The following is a 10,019-nucleotide window of genomic DNA, read 5'->3' as shown; positions in this document are numbered from 1 at the left end:
CGATAAATAAATAAAAATCAAACAGTCATTTAACAAGACAAATGAAAAACACTATACTTTTGCATCTTTTAAATGATGAATATTCTAACTGTTTAGTCAAATCTTTGTCCCTTATAGTCTGTGAACTCCACAGCAAATTAAAACGAGGGCATGTGGAGCAGAGAAAACAGCACATTAAGTGAACACATCTTGCTAAACTAAGGGATCCTAAGGAGCTCCCTGTGGATGTTCTGACAACCTCAAAAGCAACATCAGCAATGCACTAGCAGTGAAGCAACCCCGATCTGTTACTGTGATGTTTGGGTTACTCTGATAGCAAGAATTATTGGGATGATAACATGTTCATGATTGAAAAAGCAGGCAGAGAGGGTGGACTCATTTGATATATCACCAGGTTTATCTTAAATCAAATGCTTCTGAAATTTAATAATCTCATGTACACCTCTGTTCGGTCTCAATTCAATGTTAAATAAACAACAGCAAATCATCACAGAGGGAATCCAGTATATGCGTTACTGTTTATTGTTCTTGAACACAATAGAGATATATAAGGGGAAAAGGGTTAACTGCTCAAAAGATTGACAGTGAGCTTATCTGCACTTATCTGCACTTATCAAACCTGTCATGTCTGATGAGGAGAAGACAACCATATGGAAACGTCTGTATGCCATGTGTTCTGAAGATACAAATGTAAAAAAGAAAACGCAGATCATAATGAACTCTGAATACAAATCTCTGTGTGAGCACAGATAAAACAGAGGACTTTTATTTTCATGCCTAATTAACAAACATCTGTTCAGCTCAAGTATTCGTTTTAAAGTAATAGAAGAACAAGAAAACTGTTTCTCTATGTTGCTTTTGAGACTGGAGAATGTCTGAAGGGAAAGATATTTGCGCCTCACAAACCGTTGAAGTAAATTGAAAAAGCGCAATATTGCTAATACTATTTTAAATCAACAAGTGTTTGTGTAGATGAAGCTGCACCAAAATCAAGTTCTAGTCAACAAAAAATTGACAAAACACAAGACAAGACTCAAACCAAAGTTGGTTTGATGGATGAGAGGCTTTCAGGCCCACCACACAGCTGCCGTGTCTGTTGATGGGTACAAACATATGGCTCGGTCTTGTGCCAAAATCTGAGAGTTCAGGGAAAAAAGAACCATTGGAATATTCCATCTCTATGGACATGCTCATGTTTTTTGTGCTCACGATAAATAATAGGCGTAATAAGTAACATGAGAACTCTGTGTCTTCAGATTTAGATGGTAAATATAGATGTTAGCAGCAGTCGGAGCACAATATACATCTTCCAAGTGTGTGGAGAGGGACACGTTAAAAACTGTATCAGCTCATGAATATTAATAAGGTAAAGTTAGCATAACAATCCTTGCTGAAAGGCAGGTCAATGAGCGTTTAATGAGTAAATGATCACACATTGGATGAGTTCATTTAGCAGGCAACTTTTTTTGGAGACTTCTGCTGGGTCCCAAAAAGCCTTTATTTATGCAGCCTGCAATTTACCTAAAATGTGGGGGTCATGGGCTGGAGCAAGAAAACTACTAAGTGCTAAGTGAGTCATTTGAAACAATCTGACTGTTGTAAGTTTTGAAAATTTGAGGACTGTAAGAAATAGTCTGGCATCAAAGAATTTAAAGGAAAATATAATTGAGAATTATTTCTGGTTTCATTCATTTTACACCTGTTCAACTGTTAAATCTAATTTACGTTACTCAACTGAATTGCTCATGATGTCATAACATTGACCTCATCGCACCATATCAGTATGCCCACACATACAGTTAGGTCCATATATATTTGGACACAGGCACAATTTTCATACTTCTAGCTCTGTATGCCACCAGAATACAATTAAAATGATACAATCAAGATGGATTTGAAGTGCAGACTTTCAGCTTTAATTCAAGGGGTTGAACAAAAATATCAAATAAACATTTTAGGAACTGCAGCCATTTTTATAGACAGTCCCATGCCACCACACTGCCTCCACCATGTTTTACAAATGAAGTAGTATGCTTTGGATCATGAGCTGTCCCAAGCCTTCTCCATACTTTTTTCTTCCCATCATTTTGGTACAGGTTGATCTTCGTTTCATCCGTCCAAAGAATGCTTTTCCAGAACTGGTCAGGCTTTTTTAGGTGTTTTTTGGCAAAGTCTAATCTGGCCTTTCTATTCTTGATGCTTATTAATGGTTTGCACCTTGTGGTGAACCCTCTGTATTTGCTCTCGTGGAGTCTTCTCTCAATTGTAGACTTTGACAATGACACTCCTACCTCCTGGAGGGTCTCCTTCACTTGGCTGGAAGTTGTGAATGGGTTTTTCTTTACCAAGTAGAGAATCCTGCGATCATCAACCACTGTTGTCTTCCGTGGACGTCCAAGCCTTTTTATGTTGCTGAGCTCACCAGTGCATTCTTTTTTTCTCACAATGTACCAAACAGTTGATTTGACCACTCCTAATGTTCCGGCTATCTCTCTGATGGATTTGTTTTGTTTTTTAAGCCTAATGATGGCCTGTTTGACCTGCATGTTGAGCTCCTGTGAACGCATGATGAAGGTTCACAGCAATAGATTCAAAATGCAAATACCACACTTAGAATCAACTTCATACCTTTTACCTGCTTAATTGATGAAGAAATAACGAAGGAATAGCCCACCGCTGTCCATAAAACAGCTTTTGATTCAATTGTCCAATTACTTTTGGTCTCTTGAAAAAGGGGGGTAGCTACTCTCAATAGCTGTAATTCCTAAACCCTTCTTCCAATTTGGATGTAAATACGCTCAAATTAAACCTGAGAGTGTGCACTTTCAGCCCATATCCATTATATCACTATAGCTTGAATAGGTTTAGGTAAAAAAAATAAACCTAACAAAAATAAAAATTGTGCCTGTGTCCAAATATATATGGACCTAACTGTACATCATAATAAGAAATCATCTAATGTAAACATTATTATACCAAGTCTGCCTGCACAGCATTTAGGACTACAATCTCAATGAGAAAAAAATGATATGATATGCAACTTGTTGTGGCTTTAAAGTATTAAAAGACTTGAACGGGATATAGGGGATTCCTCAGTATTATGAAGCAACACATTTAAGGAGCTCACTTCATCCAGGCCAAACAATAAACTCTTTTGCTACAAGATTGTCAATATTTATTGCCTTGTTTGCTGTTCAGGTGAGAAGGGAATGGACAGTTTTAATGTTAGAAAACACTGAGGATTTCTGTCAATAAATAGGTAACTGGGCCTTAAAGATTATATATTATACATTATTATGTATGTGGAGTAAGTGGAAAAACTGACCCATTTAATTCTTTTGTATCCATAAAATCAGATTTGTATCTTTTAATATAGTGTTTGTGAGTAACTAAGCCAAGTTGCTCAGCCACTGTTACGTATTGAAGAAACACTTCAGTCTATTTAAATGTTTCCTGGCTGTATTTTTGAAATGTATCTTCTGTGTTAAAAGGGTTTATTTTATAAACGATGCTTTCAGCCGTAAGTGCTTTACTTCCAAAAAGGTCTCATTTGGTTTGTTTAAAAATCCTTAAACCAGCGGTGACATAATAGTAAAATAGTAATCCTTCACATATCAATAGAGGTGTTTGCTATTTTTTGATATATGGAAACAATTGTCGTAGTTGTCCCTGAAGGTGCCAGTAAATGATAACACCTCCAACAACAACTTACATTTAACACTTATTGAGCCAAAACAATCCCGCCTCTGGCATAAACAAGCCTGCAGCAATGTTTTAATTACAGCTATTTATCTTGGCAAGATGACGAGGGTAAGCTTAAAGTTCAACAACATTTATATGTGTAAACACACTATAAAAATATTTGTATAGATACAAATATTCAGAACAGACATCATAATAATTTTCCGCACAATGCCACATTCACCCCTTCCTCCATGTCATATTTTCTTGTAGCAGATGCTGATGAAAAATTGATAAATCTTTGCACTCCTGCGTTATTGTGGCTTTTGATCTTTGTTTTAGCAACAGACTGTTCTCTGTCAACATCAGGGGAATGTCAACCTCAGGGTGTTGTTTCGATTTGTTGTCCTTGTTCTAGGTGTTGAGCTTTCATCCAACTCAGAATTTTAAGGCAACCAGGTAACTTATTTTTTTAAGTTGAACCAACATTTTTATTTACAATAGCCAACTAAATTTGGGAAATGTCTTACTTTTTAACAAAAAATGTAACGTAAAAAGCTTGGGTATAAAATCTACTAATTTTATCTACCAATCTATTACTTTTATTTTGTTTGAGTAATTTTAATTGAGCAAATGATTAAGTAAATCCAATAAAATTGTATGTTTAACCCATTTAAATTGGTAAAATTAAGTTTACTTATTAATTTTGTGTTGAGACTATAATTTTTGTAGATATTGCTACACTGGCAGTTGATCTAGTTCCAGCGTGCTTTGCATCTGACTGCGTTAGAAGATTCATTTTCCAAATTAACTGTCCTTAAATGCAAAGAAAGACTTCTTTGCATTTTGTGTTGATTTATGAAGGAGAGTTTTGGTATTATGTTTAAGTTTGGGTTTTTTGACTGGTTACTGTTGTTCGGGAGAGCGGTGCTGTGCCTAGGATGAACTATAGCAGCACAATTTACTTGAACAATATCTGTGCTAATTGTTACTAGGATTTTATTAAGTTATTTTTTTCAGTGTGAAAAAGTTTTTTAAAGTTTTTCTTTTTAGGTTGTTTCAAATATGAACATTTTCTTTGTCATTTTAAGACCCACCATGGGTTAAAACTAACACAATATTTTTTAAGTTTATGTTTCTAAATAAAGACAGTATAAATATATACAATAGTAAGCAGGACAATAGACCTTCATCATATCAACTGAAACTGGTAATGGTCTCTCCCTCTTAGCCTCTACAGGAGCAGATGTTCTATCATCTTCTGCTCCCTTGTTCTTTTCAGATTAGGTGCTGTTATTTGATTGCTCCATTTAAGAGCTTTGGAGTGCACTGGTGAAAAGTGTTATTCCCTTGTCCTTGTTTGCTCTGAATACTGTTGAAGAATAACACTTCATGAAAAGAAAGAGCAAGATTGTGAAGATGTTCCATTTATAACCATAATTTTGGACAGCAGATGTTACTTTATAAATTCTATGAATGTATGACAACTTATATAGATCAACTTGCCTTCATGAAATAATGGCCCATACCTGACAACAATCTTTCATAATTTTTGTTCTCATTGTTTGAAAGACCATCACCCAGATGTATGTCAGTTTGATTTTATTGTGTGCAAAATACACTGTATTGGGACGCCCATTTTAAACATGTTTATCTAGTAATTCAAATCCAATCAAATATTAATGCTACATATTAAAGAAGTTTGTTTCCAGCTTTTTTACAACAGTGTTGGAAATGACTGTACCCCTGTGTACAAGTCATTGATAGGTTTGGATGATGAGTGTTTGGCTCAAAGGTGTTCATGTTCTTCCACACTAGACTGAAGGCAGCATTTGGTTTTTAACTTTTGCTTTGTGCACGAGGGCATTTTCATGTTGGAAACCATGTAAACACATTTGAGTAATTGGCAATTTGACTCCAAACCTTACAGTTAATGTGTCAATTTCACCGTGTGACAACTAGCCGACCTTCCCTACTATATATTAAACAACTGTCATAGTCAAGGATATTTTTTTAAGGAAAATAAGGTGATGAAACTGAATAAGGTATTAAGTGATATAAGTCTTGTGTGATACAAATATAAAACATTTAAGAAAGTGCAAATTTCATCCTGTTTGTTTAATTTAAGGATAGCCAGCAGCAGTCATTTCATAAAAATTCAATTCGGTTGATGAAATTCTCATATTAAATGCATGTTACTAGGCATCTATTAGGTAATGCTTTAGTACCAGCAATATCATCCAGCTCAAGTAAATATTTGCTATTTGTCAGAAGGACATTCATGGTAATGCGTTTGAGCTGCGGGCGCCCTTGCATTGAAATATCGTAATCATCGTTGAAGTGCCGTAAGGGCCCAGTACCTGGAGTTAGGATCCAGACAGACGCTTCACTGAACCCGCTTCCCGATAGCTGTACAAATCAAATCATTGTTGTGAACACACACCCATCTTTATTACTAGTTCATATCTGTCACCGTGGATACCTTTCGGGTTTGGAGGCGACAGACCACATTTTATACTGTCGCCTCGCGACACCTATTGCTTTGGTCTGCATGGACCCTCATAAAGACTAAACTGCAAAATGATCTAATTCCAACCTACACGACCCTTTACCACAGCTGATTGCTCTAATTATGTCTGTCCTCATAGAAAATGAGAAACACTCAGGGGGGTGCTGGACACTTTACTGCGTCTGGTCATGTTTTATTTTTTATATGCTCTTTCAAACCAATAATATATCATAAAAGCAAAGCATGCATTTCTCTGCTTCATCTTTGTTGTCCGAGCCCATGGCTGTTGTAGGTCTAATATGTTTAGTGGTCATACTGTAGATTCTCTGATATGTTTGGGATCCATACGAGACGTTGTCTGACTGATATTTTTATTTTTCTGACTAATATTTTATTGATTATTCCATGTATAATTTTCTTTATATAATCACAGCCAACCAGTCAAATATAATTAATAAATAATGTATTGTGCTAGGTAGCTGTATACTTTATTAGCCATTCATTCAGCCATGATTATTACTTAATCAAAACAATACCAATGCAGTTTGATTACTATTCATTGGAATGCACAATTTAAATAACATGATTGTTTTTGCTAATGAACTCTTCAATAGTAAACCCATCAAAACCATGGAATAACACAATTAGAATGTCCATCTATGCTGTACTATTTTTTAGTTGCTTTTTAATCATTATTTGGTCCAAGAAAACAATTTAACAAATAAATATATATAACGAAAGACATTCAATATGTTGGTCTCCATATATTTTTGTCTACAAAAGTATTTTCAAACATTGAAACATACTATACACCTTCAGATTAAAATACTTGTTAGTTCATGAGACACGCTTCAGTCAAGTCATCCTAAACTTTTGATCAGCAGTGTAGATACTGACCTGTTTGTTTCTCATTTTTTGTTAACTAAATAGATCCAGAAATAGAAACAAAAAAGGTAATCTCTTTTTGGATGACAGTATATTGTGCATTGTAAATTTTTGTACTGAATTTAACTGTTATTTTTACAGGTTTTCACGTTGAATGTAAAAAACATGTAATTGTACAGAATTTCACAGGTTTTTTTAAAGATTTCCTTCGTCTTTTTGAAATATGCACTCCAAAAATGGTTGTGTTAATTTTAACATATTGTTTGTCTTATCCTATTTAACACATACATAAAAAACCTGTTGTCCAAAGAAATGTGGACAAACTGTGTTGTTTTTAACACAATTGTTTTTAACATAACTGTTTTTAGAGTGTGGTAAAAACCCGTCAAATTACAGAAAAATATATAAAACATATAATTTCGCGTACATTTTTTATTTACTGTATTTTTTCCTGCCCCAGCTGCCAGATAATTGCCATTTTTTGACAGGCTTTATTTACAGTGTGCCAAGTTAATCTGGCTGAAGCAGTTTAGTAATGTCAGAACACCACCAATACCAGAAGTCTAAAGTGACTTCACTGCTTTGAAAATTGTTGCCGTCACTGTAAACAGGCAGTGAATCACAAACTTGTCTCTCCTGCGCAAAACAACCGGTTGAGACCAGCATCAATTTCCATATTGATCGATGCTGGTTTGGTTCTGATCTAGCAGGTGGGCTAGCAATTGTGTTGCAAAACCCTGTATTGTCAGGATAACAGGTTATCCTGGAACTTCTTTCCAGGGGCAAAATCGAATACTCAATAAATCAGCAGTGCCACAGACAAATCATCTCTATCTTTCCTCACAGGGCTCCTGAACTATTTGCGTGTTCTTTACTTGGCCTCAGATCACAAGAATCCTGTGAATCAACCATGTTCGCTGAGGTTAAAGAGTGTGGACTGACATGTCAGATTTTTACACCATCAAGAAGAAATTAGTGAGAGACAGGAAGAAAGCATGCTTTCACAAAGACACTAGGAAAGGCTCTATTGGTGCAGTGGGGCAGATGATACTGGCTGTCTGGGGAACATGTCTCCTCTCCCAGTGGCATTAAACTGCCTCGCAAGACGGTGCACTGTCATTAGGGTTTGGTGGGAAAAGGATCAATATTTACCTTGTGGTGTTGGTCTACAGAGGCTGTCTCCAAGTGATTACCCACAAGGATTGCTTGACGATGTTTGAGTCATCTATTGTGCTGGAGGCCAAACAAGACAATTAAAGTTTGTGAAGAGGATTGGGAAGAGATGTGTGCCAGTTGGGAGCACCCATTAAAAAGTTTCTTTAGTTCTTTATTTAAAGTTCATCAAAACTTAAAACTTCATGAAAAAGTATTTAAAGGGAGTTACCTCAAAAATGAAAATAATTTTATCATATACCTTCAGGTTGCTCCATATCTGTGTTCTGTTGAACACAAAGGAAGATATTTGGAAGAATGCTTGTAAACCAAACATATCTCATCCTCCATTTATTGCCATAGTAGGCAAAATAAATACTATGGGAGTCAATGTGGGATGAGATCTGTTTGGTTTCTTCCAACTATATTCCCTTGTGTTTTGCAGAGCAAAGACATTCATATATAAGTTAATAATGACAAAAATTTAAAGACGGTTCACCTAATCATTTATCCACCATTATATTCAGCCCAACCCAACATGTATGACTTTCTTCCAGACAAAAAATATTTAATTTCTATAAAAATGTAGAAAATTACAAAATGATATACCTGTCACATACATTTTTTATTTCTTAATTTTATTTATTGTGTATTAAATCACATCAAAATACGAGTGTAGGGAGGCAGAGAGTTTATGACCATTGTATCAAAATGTTAAATGCAAAACCACCACTTTCTCCGTTAAATTGTCAAGCAAACACTACGGTAATATCACGGTTATGGTCCATACCGGTGTATTGTGACACCTAGAGCAGGACGGAAGTCAAACTGAAAAATATGTTACAAAAAGCTGTGCTATACTGTTAATACAATAACAGCTGAATTAGGTTATTAGTAATGACGTGAAACCATTTTCTATTTTCTTTATTAAGGGGCATTACGCTTTGTTGTTAGATGGGAAATAGAGTTTTAGCCTTAATATCACTTTTGCCAGCTCAAAGACAATTTAGTGCTATTGTATCCTTGTATCCTCCTGCCAAGTCTGAGGTAATGACAGGTGTTGAGAATGGACTTGAGCGATTGGGTTTATTTTGTTCTCTCTCTCTCTCTCTCTCTCTCTCTCTCTCTCTCTCTCTCTCTCTCTCAGCAGAGACATTATTTCTCGTTAAAGGGAATAAGATCAAAAATCTCTATGCTGCTGACATTTAAATTAGGCAGAAGGCATTTGTGGTTTCCCTTGTGTGCTTCCTCCACGTTGTTGCCCGAGGTTGCTCACATCAAATATTAACCGCTGTCTTATGTACCTGCATCGCAGCCACAACAAATGGTGTCCCTGAGGCTGAAAATGTCAGTGAAACCTTTACAGGCTCTTATTTAGCTCCTCCAGGGAACCGAATGTAATGGCAGCATTTGGCCTCTTCATCTCATAATTTTCTTCTGTCAGATTCCCCTGCTGTCCATTTTAAGAATACCTTTTATAGCCAGCTGACTGTTTCATCCTGAAGCCTTTCATCCCTTGGATTTTGCTCTACTGCGTCTTGACAGGGTTTAGGAATGGTCAGAAGATATTAGATGGCCGCCATTCTTTGTCAACGTAAAGGTCTGCGTGAGGTATTATGACGAGGAATAAACTGCAAACAACAAGTGGAATATCAAGCGATTAGGATACTTTTGACCACCATATCCTTTTGTGTAATATACCATCAGACATTAATGAGCAACATATCGCTGCTGTCCTTTTATAACCTCAAATATTTCTTTTTTTACCATAAATCATTATTGTTAATCACAA

Source organism: Barbatula barbatula (genome assembly GCF_947034865.1).
Source record: "Barbatula barbatula genome assembly, chromosome: 5".
Lineage (NCBI taxonomy): Eukaryota > Metazoa > Chordata > Actinopteri > Cypriniformes > Nemacheilidae > Barbatula > Barbatula barbatula.
Note: the sequence above shows the minus strand (reverse complement) of the source record.